Here is a 20,388-nt window from a genome sequence, read left to right as displayed (position 1 = left end):
TGCATTCTGTGACTATAAAGAACAGGAGAACGACATCAGAACTTGGATGACTGAAACCATTGTAGAAATATTCAGCGTGTCATGGCGCACTGTCAGTTTAAACATCTTTAAAATTACCAGACAGTTTGAGAAACATCAAACTGAAATGTTTATGACTCTAACATTGTACAATGAATGGTAAAGGTATAAATAAGGTGCGTGACACATAGCTCCTTGACAGCCACAAAGAAAAATGCCTTTAATTGGCAGCAGCTGAAGCTAAAACAGATTAGACCTCTTTTCGTTCTGAATGCGAGGGTTTCTCTCCAGCTCCACCAGCTGTTTTTTTCCTTAGTCTCGTCCGATCTCAACATCGTGTTGTTCTGGGGGAAAAACGAGGCTGACAGCTTGAGGAAGTCTGATGTCCTGGCACTTATAGGCCTGCAAAAGGAGTGGATAATGCAGTGAAGTGAGGGATGTGGAAGGAGAAAGAGAGCCTGAGGGAGGCAGTCTACTGGACATGCATATGGTCCTCTCCTGGTTAGCTTCTCCACTGCTTCCTCCTCACCACTTACGGCCCCTCGCAACCCTGTCTTATGGCACCTTTGCCAATAAGAATGGGCAAGGCAGCTGTAACCAAGCATGCTCAAGGCCACTGACCTGGAAACGTGGCTCAACCTAGCAAGCCCACTTACTAGCCCCTATTGGATTTGTATGGCCGGGAGAATGTGAACCCCCCCCCTCCCCTCCACCCCGACCCTCCTCCCACTCCATATCACACTGCCCATAATGCTCAGCTTACTGGCAGTTTTATTATTGTCCTACAACACATGTGCAAATGCTCAGTCTAAATATGTATACAGCCAAATCAAGGCAGATTAAAATGTCAACATCCTCCAACACACTTTGTCATGTTAGCATCAATCACAAGCGTTAAGTGAAGTGAACGCTTCAAAAGCTTAGCAAGTCAAGTGTCTGTGTTTGAGGGTTTTCTTTAAAGTGCTCGACTATAATTGTCTTTATTTGGCTGTGATGGATATATTAAGATAAATTTTCCACTGCCTCCCTCCCCTCCATCTTTACTTTATTTCATCACATGTCTGTAAGATATCACACGGTGTGACAATTTCTTAACAAGGCCTGCCTCAAATTTATTCAACAATAGCCTATCACTTCAGAAATTTCTCTCAGAGAATAAAAAAAAAAAAAAAAAACCGGGCACGCCATGTTTGTTCAATGACTCAGAATGAGTGAAATTAACAAAGATGATGTGACACTATCTGTCATCAGCCATTACAAATCAATGGACTCTCCATCCGCTGGAGCATATTCCCAATGGTTTTACTTCCTTAAAAGTACAGCAGGTATTTTAATGCGTGATGAAAGGCTCATTTCATTGAAGAGCATGAAATATGAGGGACATGTGACGACTGGGATGCGACCTCCTGTCTAAGAAGCTGCTGGCGGAGACAAGATGGGGAAAAAAATCAAGCGTCACTTTTGAGATGTGACGACGGGCTTTAAACTGAAGTATCTTAACTTGTGTCACGTTTAGAAACAATTAGAGTCCATTGATGTTTGATGGTGGAGTAGGGGACCGCTCATTTTAGACGTTTAGCATTTCAAGTATGCCGACATATCTGACTTGAGACGAAAGGCAGTATTCTACTGATGGTGTAATGACAGACATTGCTTTAGCTTGTCTTACACCCATGTCGTAATCAACTTACTTCAGCATAAAACAAGCAATGGTGACCTAAATTTGCTCCATATCGCCCATTGATGTTACTTCTTTCATTCTATTATGATACATATACGTATGACAACATGGCACTGATTTGAAGTAGGATGTTTGCCGCGCTGTAGCTTGCTTGATCATTTATTTTTGAAGCACAACTTCTTTAAAACCAGTGAAAAGTTGGGTAAAAGCCCTCTGCCAGACAAAGGTCACTCAGCCAAGAGCACAGAGAACATTCTCCTACTTCCCATCCCATTTCTTTAGAAGTGTGGGTGGAGCGAAGGGGTGTCTCTCACACTCTCTCTCCCTGACACACTCCCGCCGCACTGCTGTCCTCAGCATCTCCGTGGGGCGGTGACTAATTGCCCCCGTAAATCACTGTGCGGGCCGCGCGATCCTCCGTTTATTTTTTCTGACAGTAATTTAGTGCTTGCTCTTTTACACACTTGTCATCGCGTGTTTTTCCTCACATTAGAGGCTGGTGGAAAAAGGACGGTAATTAACGGTGCGACGCGCGCTCGCCATGGCTCTTTCATCATAGTGTGATAATTGTGCTCCTTGTCTGTCACAGTAACCTCTCAGTTTCCCCTGGAACTTCCTCAGTGCTATTTGTCAACCCTGAGAAATAGGAAGGATTCCGGGGGCTTGGATGCGATTCGGCTCGCTTCGCTACCGGTTTTCCTATTTGTATCAAGACTGGGTCATTTATATTTCACACAAAACTTGTCAAAAATATTAGCCTTATCCTGCACAGGAAGATAAAAGATATATGGTAAACACACCTGAGTGTTTGATAGCTGAGGAGCTCCACAGCCTTCCCCGCTTTTTATTTCCTTACTCTTTTTTATTCCTGAAAGGAGGGTAAGTCGCAGAGGAGTTGGCAGGGACAGCCTAATAAACAGTCCTTCCATTCATAGTGCTGAGATGCAAAAGCCAGGGCAGTGGGGATGCACAGAACAGCTGAGACCATAGAAAATCCATTCAATGAACTAATCTATTTACAGGAAAGCCCAGTCCACTCATCTCTTTAGAATTTACAGTGGAATAATGCAGTGTATATGCTACAGAACATGTCATATTCTATTTTTATCAGCTGTGTGCAGGTGATTCACTGTCTACCTTGTTATCCTCTGCTGTTCCATGCTGGGGATGCACAGTATCCATCACCCATAACCTGCACCCCAGAGGTTAAGTCATCAATAACTTTGCTGCTGAAAATATTGCAGAGGACTTGGAGGTTTGCGTAAGGTCCTTTGACTGGCTGTCCACGTCCCGCTCCGCATCCCCCTACACCCCCGTCTCCCAACTTCTCCCGGATTTTTTAATATCTTTATTCTCCTGTCACAGACAGGGGCTAATGGGATGTGTGGTCAAGATTTCAGGATCCATCACTGGCTTGCTGAAGAATTAGCATGGGCCCCATGCATCACCTGCCAGAGCTGTCAGGCCTGCTGTCTACCGCGCTTCATTATAGCGCTGGCACTGTGCTGCCTGTCTCCCCTCTGCGTTTGCTTCTCCCCAGCCAGAAACCACAGCTGGAGGGAGAAAAAAGGCCCTACCACGCCCCTCAATGTCAGCCCTGGTCACCATTCACTAAATTAGGATACACTGTCGTGCTTTTAGAAATTAGGAAGAGGAGCGGACGGAGCTTCTGTCTGCCGAGGATGCTCTCTGAGACAAGTGATTCTCCCTCCCTCCTCTTATCCTTTCACTCCTCCTTCTCTCTGTGACATAGCTTTAAGTGTTTTTTTCCCCCCTTTTTCTATCAGGAGTAAAAAGTCTTTAAAAACTATTAGGGTAATTAAGCAGTATTTGGCCCCTGTCGCACTGAAGGAACTATTTGATTACTCATGTCCCTCTGGTTGTGAGTAGAGGGTACTGCTCTCATTTTTGGTGGCTAACCCCCTTGTGCCTCATTCAGAGCCTGGACCCAGAAAACCCCTCGAGAGCCATTCTTTATGTCTCCTCTGCAGCGCAGATTAGACCGGCAGTGCTAAGAAGGTCACAGTGAAAATGAAGAGAGCAAAGCAGGACTACAGCTGGGGACCCTGCCCCGGTCCTTTCCCTCTCCCTCTTATTAGCAAATCAAAGCTGCCTCCAGAAAGATTCACACTCCTCACCTGATTTTGTCCTTTTCCGCTAATCACATAGCCACTTTGCCTTGACTGACAGTTTTCTTTATAATTGGCCCATGATCTGGCAAGGATCTAATAACCAGAAAATCCCCTCTGAGGGTCCGCCGGGCTTGGGCGACCTGTCTACACACACACGCACGCACACACACACATACACACACACACACACACACTCAGAGCCTCCACCATCCCCCTAACACCATCTGCAAAGGGCCGTTGCCATGCCACACTGTTTGTGCACGACGGCGGCGAGCTAATCTTAACGTTCAATAATGGTGTGAATATTCAATGAGCAGCCCAGGCAGAGGATCCACAGTAGCACACTCTAATTACTGTTCATTTGCCAGAGTATCAAAGCCTAATTACTGTTCATTTTAATGCTCCAGAGAAAAGGGAGGAGAGTCAAGGCAGGGTTAGAGGAAGATGCCCTCGAGAGATCACTCAGTCAGTCTTTATCCGTCTCTTTCGCTGTCTCTCTGCTCACAGTGAGTTCATTGTCTTTGTGCGTGCGAGCGCTCGTGCCTGTGTGCATCCTGCATGTATTCGCCGCCTGTGTGTTTTATCGTGCAAGCAAACATTCAAAATTTCTTCAAACAAACACGTTAATCAATCACAGAGACAGCTTAGAGGAGAGAAAAAAGAGAAGACATGAGAGCACGAGACGAAGGCAAGAGACAGGGTCCATAATCCTGAGCTTATTGTTTCTGTTCTCTTCTTTATCTGTTTAATGTGTTTTGGGTAAATATCAGACAAGGGAAGGGAGGGGACTGCCGTCATATTGTCTTTGCCTTCACTAGAAGAAAGCTCTTTTTTTTTTCTCCCTCTCACCTAATCCTGACAGAAGCCACCACAATCACTATCTGCCACCCATTTGACAGTTTCTGTCACCAATTAGCAGCTAAATCAGCATCTCCCAAAACAAGAAAACGAAGCAATTTATATGTCTATTATTTAGCGCTTGTCTAAGTGGGTTTTCTTCTCTTTTCATTCACACTCTCACTCCTTCACATTAGAAAACAGATGACTGCAATGCAGTTGGCGGCTCACTGGTCCTCTCAGATCTTCGGGCTCCCCGCATCGGCGCAGGAGGCCCCTATGGGCGGGGAATAAACCCTGTCTTCCCCTATCGGGAAGTTTGTCTTGTGAATTTTCTACCCCTTGCTCCGCAAAATTTACAAGGCATCGACAACCCCTTTAATGAGGCACACCAAGCTGTTCGCCGGCTTTCCCCATGATAGGATGTTAAATGAAAAGCTGCGTGCAACATGCGCGGTTTGTTATCATTCAATCTGCTTGAGACCGCAAACTGGTCATTATCCAGCCATTATTTTCCTTGATTTACAATCGCGGGTGGAGGAGGCGATTGCTGTGGCTTGTTCTCCCCTCGGTGGGACGGATGGGTACCAGCTTGAAAATTTGCATTTACATGATCCGGCTGAGCAGCTTATTAGATCTGGATATTTATTTTCCACTTAAACCGATGTTTGATTACACTTTAATAAAGAACAGGAAAACCACTGAGGTGGCTGGAACTAACTGATCCCACCCAGTGGTTTCTCTGGGATTTTGTGTAATGAAATGAAAGGGACAAAAGATAAGGAAGCTTTAATGCTTTATAACAGGGACACAAATGAAGATGATTTGCAGGACATGCATGGGGATGCAAGGGGAAAAGATCCAGCAAAACACATCCTTCAACACAGCTAAACTGATGTTGTCAGAGTAAAATCATACTGGATAACGTTGAAAAACAACATTCAGATCACATAAAGGCAGGTTAAGCCTGCTGTTAGGAAGATAACGCAAAGCATCCACAAGTATATAAATACAGTAAAATCTAAGAAAAAACATCAGGAACAAGGGAAGGTAAAACCCAAATCACGAAGACCAGAAAAAGACAGTGTTGTTCTTTTGAGACTTCCAAACAGTGAGTGCTTAGTAATTGCAGCAACTTATAGAAAGACTAGAGATTATTTTCATTATTGATTAATCTACAGTTTGCTGGATGCATTTTGCGTTTGCTGTATAAAATGTAAGGTAATAAGTGGCCCCCACAATATATTATTGTGGTGGGTATATTGTGCTAAAGCCCAACATGATCATCGTCATCAAAATGCTTTTTTTGTCCAAACAACATTTCAAACCCTACAGATTTACAATTCATTATCACATAAGACAAAGAAAAGTAGCAAATCCTCACAATTAGGAAGCAGAGCAATTGTTGTCTAAAGAATTAGCTAAACAATTAATCAACTCTCAAAATAGTTGATTACTTTTTGGTTGATTGTTTAATCAAATAATCAGTTGATCAATATGATGATATACATGTATATTGCAAGTTGATAGAAATTTGTCAGCTGTTAAGAGAATTTTTATTATATTTCAGAATTATTACAGTTGGATTATAGGATTTTTGCAGCAACGGGTAAAGAATACTGAGATGTTCTGTATTTAAAGATTCCTCCAGACATGTTTTAACAAATTTAAAATACTCTGCTTTGAATTCAAGTTCAATTACTTCATTAAAAAAAAACTTAAAATTACATCTACTCCTTCTGCCTCATTGAAAAATCCAGAATCTATAAAAATATTTTGATTTCGAAAGTTTAACTGTTGGACACAAGATGACTTCTAGTTCACCGAGAAGTCCACTCACTTATATAAGCTGTCTACTCGACCGCTATTGGTTTTCAAACTAGTTGTGATGAGTGTGAAAACAACCTTCTAGTGTCAAACTCTGCACAGTGAGGCTCAAACATCGAAGTGAAGTACAAGCAAAATACATTTTTGAGTGGAGGGGCGCTTTAATTCTCCTGTGCTTATTTTGCTTTCCAATTACATTTCCAAAAAAAGTGTTCTATATCACAATATATATTGAAATATAAAATTACATATACAGTGACACAGGATTTTTCCTTTATCATCCACTCTGAATGTGATCACATAGTCTTGTTGCTCAACAAAAATCCTTTTCTTCTTAAGTAGGGTCTTGTTGTGTACATGTATTGAGGGTCAAAAGGTAAAAACTTCAGGGTAATGGATATTGAATAACTATTGATGCTGACTGTACAAAAAGAAATCCTGTCCCACCTGACAGGACATATGGGAATATAAAACAAATGAGTTTGTCAGCTAACGCAAACATGGAAAACACAGACTACAAGCTGTAATTGCTTATGGACATCTGCTTTAAGCCAAGTGATGTTACACTTGACTTAATCAATATTTGCCTTAAAAAGCCATTCATAACCAAGTCACAGCTGATGAATAAGTGGCAACAGTAGCGTGTATCTCTAGTGTAAAGCAAAAGGTCATGATCTGTGTTGGGGGCGGTGTCCTTTCTGGACGATGATGCATGCGACTCAAACAATAGGCTCGTTTATGCCACAGACACAAGAGGCAGTGTATAATACCTCATGAATAGTGTAAGATAATGACAGAAGGCTGATATTCAAGTCTTTAAGAAATCATAAGTAAACTTGAGTTAGAATTTCGCTACAGTGGAATCACACATACATTACACGCCTTTCCCACACATAAACACAAACATAATTCCTCTCTCCCAGTGCCTGTAACTACTGCTTGTTGTCTATCGAACAGCACAGGCACACAGAGAGAAAATGCAGAGGTGAGCCCTTGGCCTGGAGTGCCCCTCATTTAAGACGATCGACAAAATCAATAAAGTGAAGTATGTTTCCTCGCTCTTTTGGCTCCGTTCCCGCTCCTGAAGCATTCCCTCAAGTAACCTACTCCAGCTGAGTTCTATTACTGCAGCTCTTCCCCCACATGTATACATCCTCAACCACTCTGTCTTCCCCTCAGCAAATAAAAAATTCCACCAGCACAAACTATATGGTGTTCTAATGGTTAACGCAGCGGTGAAAAACAAGCCGAGCCTCGGCACAAATAACAGAGGACGACCTCAAAAGTGTCTGTTTTCGACTTAAACACTGAGCTTTTACACATCAACTTGTATAATGGAAATTGTTCATTATGCTTGCATGCTAATTTTCAGGAGCAGAGAAAGTGTAGTTGAGAAAAAAAAATGATGACATGTATTTAATTTGTTTTTACTATAAGCAATTGATAGGCTATTAGTTACTGATTGAACAATAGTTTGGTTGAAACATTTTGTAATAAACAACCTACATGAACATCATGATTAAATAAGCAACATTAAGGGAATAGAACAACATTTAGGGAAACACGCGTATCCACTTTCTTGCCCAGAGTTACACGAAAAGATCAATAACATTGTCCTGGCTGTACGCTAAATATGAAGCTACTGCTAGCAACTGGTTAGCTTAGCTTAGCATAAAGACATGAAACACAGGAAAACAGGAAGCTTGGCTTTGCCCAAAGGTTACATATATACACACACACACACACACACACACACACTGATCAATCTTTTCATCTAACTTTTAACTATTCCTAAGAGATTGAACTATCCACTATTTTACTGGATGGATCGCACAGCTGCAATTGGCAGACTTTCTGTGTTAGCCATTTTGCATCCCTCTTTTCACAACTCATGTTAATTCCATTTAAATGCATTTGAATGGGAACATAATACAGCATAAGACAAGTCAAAACAGTCAGTCTATGTGGGAGCTTTAGTGCTTCATTTGGAGCCAACTTCTGTACAGTAGTAATAGTCTTGTGAATTCTGTGTACCTCTCTACTATAAACTGAAAAGCAAAAACGCCATAAGATTATCTATCTTTCAAAAGAGATGATACTTCACTTCAAAGCTGTCCTCGTACACCCCGAAGAAAGCTTTGTGGCAGAACCATCAGCAGTTTCAATAAATATCACATAAGAGAAAAAGTTGCTGCTTTTCCTCTTTTTTTTATTCTCAGTATTCCCAATTAGCTAGCACCTTTCGGAGTGTTGACTCTCTCCATTGGTTACTGTTCTAATCGGAGGGGGAATGAATATATCTTGGGATTTGAAGTGTTTGATTGACGCAGAGACATCTCTGGGCTGTGTACCCATCAACATGAAAGTAAACCAGGAGTAAAATGTACAAAACATTAAAAACTGCTATTCAGTTTTGATAAATTTATTTGTCAGTGAAATGCCATTCATGCATTTCTGATTACAACATCATTACCTATATCACAGTCATTCATTATTAACTTTGTTAGCCTTTGTTTTCCTGTTAACTCTACTGTATACCTCATATATATACCTGGATAGCAGACAATGGAGTATGACTCAGTCAGCCTTCGTAGTGACATCTTTCATGAACGGTTTCCACTGGCCAGCATAACCTGCCAAAACAAAAGTGTATGCTGTGATTTGCTACCATTATATTCCCTCTTGAAGAAATAGTTTGCCAAATATGCTTATTTGATTTCCAGCCAAAAGTTAGATGAAGAGATTAATACATATATAAAAATATGAAGCAGGAGCCAGCTAATTGAGCTTAGCATAAGGAGTGCAAACAGCGGGACACAGCTAGCCTGGCTCTGTTCAGAGGCAACAAAATCCAACAACAGCAGCTCACTAATTAACATGTTATATCTTGGTTTAATCCATACAAAAACAGAAGTGTAAAAACAAAAAGTTGTGGTTTTACATGGTGTTATGTGCAGGACAGAGCCAGTCTAAACATTCCTTTGAGCACCTGATAATATTCAGCAAAACCGCTTATTTAGTCTGAAACAGGAATTAAATTGGGCACATTGTAACAGTGCTACTGCGTTTATTGTTGATCACAAAACAGACTTGTATGGAAATTTCGGATTCACCAAATGAATTCCTGTGGTTCTGGCCACAGAAACATTTGACTCTATGTGCTCTTTGTGTATAAAAAAACAATTTCAAAATACCTATGCTCCGTGTTCTAATAAGTACTCTTTGAGGTGTGAGAGATGAGGGGGGAAACAAAGCTAGAGTCTGCAAGGTCAAATCTTTGGGTTCATAGACCCCGAGGAGGTAAATTGATTGTTGAGTGTTAGGGGAGGGGTAGGAGGTAAGCATTTAACTGCTGACAGACAAACTCTGGCCCTGCAGGGGAGAGCAGGCAGCACATTGCTTGACATCATTTCCACAGGCCTGTGTTCCACAATCCTCTTTTGTTCAATGGGGCAAGACCCTGTGCTTTTGTTACAATTAACCTATTAGGAGAAGCCTTTCATTCACAGGTGATTCCATACTCCCTTGTGTGCCTCAATAACACAATTTTGATCTGAGGGACTACGGCCTAAAGACATTTGCCGGATAAATTCTGTTGAAAAGTGGAAGATGTTTCATCAAAAGCGATAGGTCAGCTCTAGCACGGTCCTATGAAAACTTAGCCGCATTTTGGTAAAATACACAACATTAACCACACTTCATATCCCTTGTTGTTTGGAATAAATGTGTTGTTTCTGCAGTGTAAATGTAGTATGGCCTGCAATAAAAACAAATGACTCTTACCCTCGGTGAAAAACATAAAAGTATTTAAAAATTGACCCCTAGGGTCTGCTTTGTCCGTGGCTGGAGGCATTATTATACCCTGGTTGTCACAAAGTACCCCCTCAGGTCATTACTCCTGGGCAGCCATGGACCCTCTGGCAGAAGCTGAGCTCCATTATCTGGGACGCAGAGTGGGGCTGAGCGGAGCAAAGAGAAGAGGGGAACGAGGGGGACGCACTGGCCGTGGATCTGAGGAAAAGGAGATGTAGCGGGAGATGGCACCGTTCTGATGTGACGTTTTCTGGGGCCTCGCCCAGGCCTGGAAGCCGCCCATTTGGGACAGGTTCTAGTGGTAGCTGGCATGTGCTGGCAGAGAAATACTTAACCCAATCAGGAACATAATTGCATATTTTTTCATCTGCTTTTCATTTGATGCATATATTCTCTTTAGTTAAATTGTTTCTTTCTCGCCAGTTCCAGCCCATTGGAGTGCAGATGAGAGTGATATGCTTTTTTGTGTACTAAATCAAAGCAAAAGCCCATTGTAAAATACGTCAGCATCATCATTCTGAGGCCAAACAAAGAAATATGTGTCAAGCCACACAGCCATCACAATGCTTAGTGCATAATGTATACTAAAACAATGCATTAACTCTATAAATCAAAAATAGGGTAGTATAATAGTGTATAGAGTGCTGTCTATAGGTATTTGGACAGTGACACGTTGTATTTGTATTGTACTTTTGATGAAACAGTGTCTATAGGGTTCAAGTGTTGACTTTCAGCTTCTCAAACACAATAAACTGTGTTTGAGAACACAATAAACTGTGTTTGAGAGTGTCCACATCTGTATCTGCTGAATAGTGTAGTAGTATTCATAGTGCTTTTCATACACAGGCCCCAACTGTACAACAATGCAGTGTCTGACATTTGTGTTTTTCAGTCTCATCAACTATGAGATGGAATGCCATGAAATAATTTTCCGACATCTATTTCTCCCACAGGATTAATTTTAATGACTTTGGTTTCCCCTAACTTTTCAACTAGCACCATCATCTAAATTTAATTTTATCTGAGACTTTGAGTCTAAATATTTACAAAACTCGGGACATTCTCATTAGCCTCAGCTATTTAGTGCTAATTAGCATATCGTAGCATGTTAACACGCTGAACAAAGATGGTGAACGATAAGTGAACGAATGAATGATAAATATTATGCTTGCTTAGCAACAGCATTGTGAACGTGTTAGCATGCTAATGTTAACATTTAACTCTGAGCATCGCAGTGCCCAAGTACATCTTCACAGAGCCGCTTCCACAGCTGTACACTTTTAGTCTTGTTGAGTCAAGTTTCTGTCTACCTGACAAATGTCCTACAATCACTTTCCTTTTAGCTTAGTTTGAGGGAAAGATCTGGCTCTTAGCTGCTAAATGCTCCACTACACAAACAAGCTACTTGCTAACATTTTTTGTCGGTTGTTTGGTGCTGGGCATGTGTTGTACAGTGGGTTTACAATGGGAAATTATGTTGATGAAAGCTGTGAGACGGAACCAAAATGGTAAAGTTGCGGGCTGTAAAAGTAAAACACTGAACTGACCTGCAGAGACAGGTTGTAATATGTGGGTTTGTCACCATGAGTGACATGTAGTCATTTGATCCATATAAAAATATGGATTAGTGCAGCTTTAAGTGTACAGTATGTCAACTTGTGCAATGACTCTATCCTTCTAAAACTGGTCAACAATGTACTGAGTAATGGTTCCTATGCAATTTATCTGATGAACTACCTAACAACAACTCAGCTGAATGCTACATGTAATTTAATACCCATCAACAACTCCGCTGATTGAGAACACATTTACAGGTCTGTACTTGTATATGCAGCACAGAGTTTGGAATTGTGTGTGCCTTACATGTTTATTCATAGAAATAATATATAGCATCAGTAATAGAGTTATCACTAATTTCAAGTTAAATGTGTAAAAGAAACAATTTCATGTAAATTCGTAAATCTTCTTGGTATTACAGGGTACATACTGAATAAGAGTTCCCATTATAATATGTAACTGAGCGTCATTGTGCTCCATGGGCTCTACAGGCTGTGACATGCTTTGTAGACACACACTGAAACATGATTGGGTGATTGTTTCTTTTTAAAGAGAGTAATGATTTTATTTTTTTTTTTTTTTTTTAAGATTCAGGCAGCGCAGGGGTTTTTGAAATTACTCTGTTTAGTGACTATGAAATTCTAAAATTTGTAATACTATGATAAGATTTAAAGCCAATAATGTGACACAGTAGCTGTTTTGGAATTTATGCAAATTTCTCTGCATGAACTCTCATATGAGGAAATGTAGAACACTGTTGATTTTTTGTGTAATTACTCATTCATTATGTCTTTGGTTTGATAACCATCATGCACTATGTTCTGACTGTATTTCTTCCTCTCTTCCAGGGAATCACATGTGCACGTCAGACCGTCAATCAAACATGACAGCTATTTACACTCACTGGGTGAGATGAAAGGTTCTGGGTCTATCACTCAGGCCCCATTCACCTAAGAGAATGGGAAAGAAGACAGACAAAGCAGGAAAAAGGCCTGTAAATTTTTATATTCTGGGCTGTCTCGGATGCTTTCCTATGGCAGGCACAAAGACGTGCACGCAAACTCACAACAGCGCTCACGGGTGTGTGTGAGCGTGTGCAGAGTTACAGCAGAAACACAGACACACACAGTGTTACTAATGTTGCGGTGCGGGTCTTTGATGTTCAAGGTGCTGTATCTGTTGTGCATGTCTGTCCTCTCAAATCATTTCCAGCACTGGGAGTAAAACATGGAAACAAAGGCAAACAACATATTCAAAAGTGTCAAATGACACATCTGGTGTTTCATGTTAGCTGGATGGCGACATGGAAGCAACTTCAGTCAGTTAAGATGCAGGACAGACTAATAGACGCTGGCTGCTGCAGGAGGTGAGAGGTTAGAGAGGCAGGGAGTATCCATCCCCGTCATGAATTATCCTCCAGGAAAACTAACTCTAATTAGACTGCGAATAAATTGTTGATTAAAGACTTCAAAGTTAGCATTAAAAGAGGAGGATAAAGACTCTAACATGACGCACAGAGTAGTGGTGTCGACAGAAATTAACCGAAAACCAATATGATGACCGATTAATGATTTAAGTCATTCACAAAACAAAAGTGTCATTCTGTGGTTCCAGCTTCTCAAAGGGGAGGATTTTCTGCTTTTCTCTGTTTTCATTGTAGTTTGAATGCCTTTGGCTTTTGAGTGTCAGACACAATAAGTAAATTGAACTTTGCTCTCTGAGAACCTGTAATGGTAATTTTTCCTCAATATTTTGTTGATATTTTTTAGACTAAATATTTTTAATCAGTTTTACTGATTTTTTGTAATTGATAGATTGGTCAATAATATAAATGTTATTTAGTGGTATTATTTAAACTCGTTCTCATTCCCAGGTCATCAAATACCAACGCTTTGACACGACCCTCGGCATCTGATACTGACGCACAAGGCACCCTTTAGCATCTGTATGAGACGCACTGGGCTTTCAACTTACTCGGATGTAAACCCATCTGTGTCATTATTAGATCAATTTTTCAACATGTAGTATCACGGCATTTCATGAAATTTAATCTATATAATGTATTTCAAATAGAAGTATCTTAAAAAGTGACACCGACGGGTGTGACAAAGCATCAGTATTTGACAAGTTGGGAGTGAGAACGGGATGATTATTTTCATTTCAATCACATACTACAGCAACTTATGTCACTCATCAGCACCTTCAGACAGTGACTAATCTATGAAATGACAACCTGCGCACACCACTCAATAGCAAATCCTTAAAAGGAATAGTTTTGGGAAATAAGCTTATTTGGTCTCTTGCTAAGACTAAGATGAGAAGATTGATACCACTCTCATGTCTGTATGTTAAAACGGAGCTGGAGCAAGGAGGTGATTAGCCTAGCTTAACATAAAGACTGGAAGCAGAAGAAAACAGTCAGCCTGGCTCTGTCCAAAGTTCAAAAATATGCCCACCACTTCTAAAGTGTGCTAATTAAAACAAAGTTATGTCTTTTGTTGAATCCGTATGCAAACAGAAATGTAAAAATGAATGAGGTGTAAATTTCAATTTCTTGTCAAGAAATCTTGGCAACATTGAGGATGATGTTCTCTATAGTAGAACCTGACCAATATATTGGAATGGGAAACATTACTGGCCAATTTTTACGTAGCTTATCACAGATATATCAGTATACTGATATATACTGGATGTGGGCCATAAGAAATAAGAAATTGCATTTTTCAACTTTATCACACAGTACAGACATTGGTCACAATTTAATTTAATTTAATTACCACATTTAAGGGATTCTTATCAAATGTCATTGTTTATACTTTGCTTATGTAAAAAATGCATATCAGATTGTTCACAAAACTTCAAAGGTTGCTGAAAGATGTGAGCCAATGTGTGTAGCACTTAATCTGAAAGTAATCTCAGTTCTCAGGCACATAGCACCTTCATCTTTTTAGTGGAGACTACCTTAAAAAAGGGCAGTACCAGTGTTTTTGCAGGTTTTACTATAATATATACTTTACAGTTAAAGGACCAGTGTGTAAAATTTAGTGGCATCTAGTGGTGAGGTAGCAGATTGCAACCACATGAATACCCCTCCCAAGCGTCCCAAGCATGAAGGAGAACTACAGTGGCCGCGAAACTCGCAAAAAATGTGAAAAATGCAGGGAAAAAACATGAAAGGCCCTCTCTAGAGCCAGTGTTTGGTTTGTCCATTCTGGGCTACTGTAGAAACATGGTGGTACAACACAGCGGCCTCCATGAAAGGGGACCCGCTCCCCATGTAGATATAAAGGGCTCATTTTAAGGTAACGAAAATACAATGATTCTTATTTTCACTGGATTATACACTAATTAAAACATACATATGAATAGTATATTTCATTTCTGCCAAGTCCGTTCCACCAGATGCAGATTTAAGAGTGTAGATTATTTGAAAAGTTCATTGTTACCACACAATATAACTATGACCAAAAAAAAAAAAAATCTGAAATGACATTTACTGTAATGGATTGTCTATTTCAAACAGGTTTTTAAGTCTTTAAGTCCCTTCCCTTTAATACTCTCATACTGATGTTTTTGGCCAAAGCAGGCAGTTGTATTGAGCGAAAAAGCTCTGATAAACCCACTGTACACTATCTAAGATTTCAAGAGAGTTCACATTGGACTTAAATTTGTGGCCAGAAACACAACTCCAAATGAAAGACAATGTTGCTACGTAAATGCTGGATGCTGGAAGTGTGCCATATTAATTTAAAAGGTAATAATTTGTCAATGTTGTGTTCACAACTTGTCTCTGCTGCCCCCAAGTGGCCAATGACTCCATCAGCACACAGAATATGTACAGGAGATTGGCTTGATCAGTGACTCACTGATACAAGACAGCTGTGACTTTAAGCTCCAGTAATAACTGCTCATTTCTGTGTAAAACAACACAAAGGCATCCATCCCATGCCGCATGCCAGCACTGGCTTTAGAAATGATAATCAAATGACTCTGAAAGGCGTGGAGGAAAACAACTCGACATGTCTTATAAATCATTTCAGAAAATAATAATAGATACCGAAATACATTTGACAATTATTGGCTGAGGGGAAACTTTTCAAATAAACAGCTTTATGGTAAGTCATATCACTTGGCAGTTGATCATCATGATCACTCCTGGATTGTCCCAGAAGGTGGCATATTTATTAGTATGCAACAGATGGGGAGCCTGCGTTTTCCTTGCTAAGGCTCCTGAAATGGGTCTTTTGGTAGCAGTATAAATATGATGAACTGTAGCCTATAACAGGCACTGGATCCCTCACAAGGACAAAACGTCCAAATGAGCAGCAAAAGTCGTGTTGTAGCTGCTTTACAACAGTGCCATCAATGATTGATCTACACCCTGCTGAGCCACTACAGGAAACAAAGTATAGAGCCTATAATTTAGTTGGAAAACAATGCATGAGACCGTCAGGTTGTGCATCCATTTCAGCACAAGCATTCCCCGGTGAAGAGAGATCATTAAACTACCAAGCGCTTTGCAATATGGTGTAGTCAATGTCACTGAAAAGATGGGACAATAAAGTGAGGTAGGGGGTTGCAACAGCAGGGAGAGAGCATGGAGATGTATTAATGTCACATAGGCTTTAGCCTGCCTCCTTAAGCCCTGCAAAGAGTCACCCAAGCCAATTTCCATTATCATATTGATTGAAATAGTTCATCATAGTGTAATTTTAGGTTTATCGCCACCCGGTTGGGAATAAGACCAAAGCATTATCCAACAAAAGCTATTGTTCCAGGGGACGTTTCGCTGTTCCAGTTCATTGATGGAGTTGATTAAGTTTAAATGAAGCAGACACTGGATAAAAGTGAGGGTATTGACCAGCGAGTGGTGTGCCGCGCTTGAAAAAGCCTGATACATGCGGAAAAGCAAGATTTGCTAAATGCTCTAATCTTCAATCAAATCTAACATCAATACAGACAAAGTTTGGTAATGAGAGATTCAATGAAGCATGCAGTAGAGAGAATTAATCCCCCTCGCCTAAACTGAGTTCAACTTTGAAGCTTGCTCCTCAGGATAGATAGTTATCTAAATGCTAAATAAGAAACGTATTGTACTTTTCACAGCATACTAATCATTTGTTCATTTTGTCTCCCTTATTTGTTCTCTCACACATCCCAGTTGTTGATCTGGTGATTAGATCAACCTTGGATAGTGGAGGAGAATGGAATAATGAGATTTGATGCACACCAGCCTGTAACGCTTAGGCCAGTGGCGACGCTGCCACCGTGTACTGTTACAGTTCACAGAGAGGGAAATAGGGCAAGAAGAAATAAAGAGCATTTAAAGTGTGGACTAAAGATGCCTTTGCACTAGTCCACAGGTTATGAGGAAGAAATTCTGAATTTTTAGGGAGCTTCATTAGTGGTTTACTGAGATGCAGGAAAACTAATTCTTAATTTGGAGAAGCCTGAATTCTTATTTTAGAAAAATCACCGATTGTGAGCTTATTATGCTTTAATGCGTTAACCTTTTTGCCGTGTGCCCACTTAAGTATCCTCTCCGGACATGTTTTAAGACCTAAGATTAAAAAAAAACTCTTCCTTGAATAATGATTTGTGTCTGATGTGGTTTTTCCACAAAGAAAGTTCAATTAACTAAAATTAAAAATTCTTAAAAACATATATCCCTCACCCTCATTGGAAAAAATATATAAATATGCAAATATTTGTAATGTCAAAAGCTTAACCGCTGGACACAAAATGTCTCCTACTTTACTGTGAAGTCAATTCTCAGTGTTTGCGCACTGGAGGCTTCATGTGTCCACATCACATTTGTGTAAGTTGCATACTGGACCAGGATTGGCTCCAAACTACTTGTGATGTCACACATCATGTGGTACATGTGTTTAAAGATTTAAGGTGAGCACAGAGAAACTTTCTACTTTTAGCAGATGAATGTGAGAATGTGAGAGAACTCTGCACACACATTATTCTGCACATTGAAGCTCAAACATCAAACTGAAGTAACAAGAAGAAAAACACATTTTTGAGTAGAGGGGGACTTTAAAATGAAGCTATGTCTATTATCTCAACTTAAGAGTGATTTGGGCTTCTATAAAAGATTCAAATACTGAGTTGAAAAGGGTAAACTATGCAGTATTTCACAAAAAATGTAATTTTGTGTGCTGGGATTTTTTTTTCTTCCCTCTCCCATTAATCAGCTTGTGACTCTTCAGATTTCTCTTGTGACCCTTTGGGGGGTCTCGGCCCCCAGGTTGGGAACCACTCCACTAGATAATCAGAAGGCCGTGTAGGAAGACTTTACAATTGATAGTTTAGAGAGAAGAAGCCATGGAGACACTGAGCCCCTTCATAACAATGTGTTTTATATCATAGCATGGGATCCTATTGAAGGCGCCAACATGTGCTTAATGGTGTAATGTCACAAATGTTTTACCTTGTGCAGGTGAGATGACATCATTCAGCTCCCATCAACGTTCACATGATCCATCAACCATCCGCGCAAACCGAGCGCTTTCTCAATTATTTGCAAACATGTTTGTGACATAGGCTAACTTTCTGGCACTAACTTTACAAACTACCGCGGTCTTCACGGGTAAAGCTCCTGCTGTTAGTCAATGTCGCAGTAAGGTAATATGTTAATAGTGACTGAAACAACTGTAAACCAGTATTTTACTGTGCACGTGTTTTGTTTTAGCTTTCAACCGACCCTTCAACCGCCATTTACCTGTATTTCCTGAATTTAAACTTAAACCTCGTGACCGGGCGTCACGTGACCGTTTAAATTCTATAAGGAAGGGGGGCAAAATAAAAAAGAAAATGTTCAGAAGTAGGGTGGGTATTAAAGATCTGGTTGTATTTTATCATGAATTTATTTATTTTTTATTTCTCATAAGATTGTTTTTATACTTATTTATAAATAAATATATTTACTTATTTATGTGTTTGATTCTGTTTGTAAGGGATTTAATGGTCAAAGGTGACCTCCGAAATTAACAGACACACAACACAGGACGGATATTTGCCTATTGTAAATGTGACTTTTGAACATATGACCGTATAGCATGACAGAAATAATCTGCATTTGAATTTCTGTATAAATGTTTTTTTTTTCTCCTCCAAAAAACAGAAATATGAGCTTCCGGTGTCATATTAATATGTTTAAAAAATTCTAAAGGTGAATTAAATCCCCTCTAGCTTGTGATTACACACAAAAAACCCATATAAATGACATTAATTTACATGTTTCCATTAAAACACTGACTCATAATAATCTCACATTGTCATAATCGTCACAATATGATTTCTACCGGCCTGAAGAGTCGCTCCTGCTACTATAAGAAGGTCATGTAGGTCTGAGCGTGTTTAGCTGCTGCAGGCCTGCTCTGACTGTCATCCTGGAAGGTGAGTGAGTGAGTGAGTGAGTGAGCTAGTGAGTGAGTGAGTGAGTGAGTGAGCGAGTGAGTGAGTGAGTGAGTGAGTGTTGCTGGTGACATGTAGCCTGGTACCACATAACAGGTGACAGCTCCCTGCACTTGAAGTAAATGTTACACATGTGTGAGGTCTGATATTTTTTTTCTTCTTTAGAGAAGCTTCCTGCTGGCGACGCCCAAATCCAATGCGCGTCAGGATGTATGAAGAGAGGCTTTTTGGGGTTTAATTTCCATTTTACAAATAAAATAAAAAATATTTATTTTTGTGTGCCAAATCCATCAAATTCATGTTTATCGCATTATAGATTTTTTTTCAGATGTGTGTCTATACCCTTGAAAGGTCTAAATAAAGATTTTTAGTGCCGCCCTTTGGGTCTTGAGCGGACCAGGGTTGTTATCAGTCTGTCTTAACTTCTTCTATTTATTTCCAGATGCCACCTCATTATTTGCATTTACTTTTTGCAGAGTGACGGTAAGTGTTGTCAACGGCGCTGAGTGGATTTTTCAACCCCCTTTTTTTCATTGTTGAGATATGAGCTGTGGGACATGAAGACTGAGCTGTGTGTTGTCAGAATCCCATCTAATCTGCATGTTTGTTTCTTAAACAGGGCATGTTCGCTTATCCCCCCTTCTTTTTCTGCAAATCGACAGGAGATGCAACCCGGGAGAAGTGCAATAAAACAAACTCTGCTCTCAAAGGTGTGTGCGGCTTTGTACCGGCGCGTTTTGCCTGTTAGCTGCACATCCTCTGTCTTTTCATCTGTCAGTTATCCCCCCTCATGTTTTGTCATTTGCTCTGTATATTCATTTGTCGCCTGGTATTTTTTTTTCCGATGCCTTGCATACACCCGCGGTTGTAATTAAATTTCTCCCTCAAATGCGACAAAAGGCAAAGAAGATTGTTTTTTCTTGTTGTTGTTGTTGTTGTTGTTGTTGTTGTTGTTGTTGTGAGACGTGTATGATTACTGATGTGATGGTGAAACAATCTGTGCAGCTCCTGCAGACTTGTGCGTCCTGAGAGCAATAAGGCGGGATGTGAGCTCTCAGTAGCCACTAATAGAGAGGAATGAGACACAAAAAGGGCCTT

General features: G+C 40.2%; 1 long non-coding RNA gene across 1 annotated transcript; it reads right to left on the bottom strand.

Moving 5' to 3' along the window:
* Window positions 1-210: 210 nt before the first annotated feature.
* LOC121900256 lies at window positions 211-18,610 on the bottom strand. The gene is made up of 4 exons (XR_006096943.1): window positions 18,305-18,610; window positions 12,770-12,815; window positions 9,047-9,128; window positions 211-420 (listed from the first exon to the last, which is right to left on the bottom strand). It is a non-coding gene; the product is annotated as an uncharacterized LOC121900256 (long non-coding RNA).
* Window positions 18,611-20,388: the final 1,778 nt, after the last annotated feature.

This window comes from Thunnus maccoyii, chromosome 7, assembly GCF_910596095.1.
Source record: "Thunnus maccoyii chromosome 7, fThuMac1.1, whole genome shotgun sequence".
NCBI classification, from domain to species: domain Eukaryota; kingdom Metazoa; phylum Chordata; class Actinopteri; order Scombriformes; family Scombridae; genus Thunnus; species Thunnus maccoyii.
The sequence above is the reverse complement of the archived record's forward strand: the minus strand, read 5'-3'. Positions and strand labels throughout refer to the sequence as shown.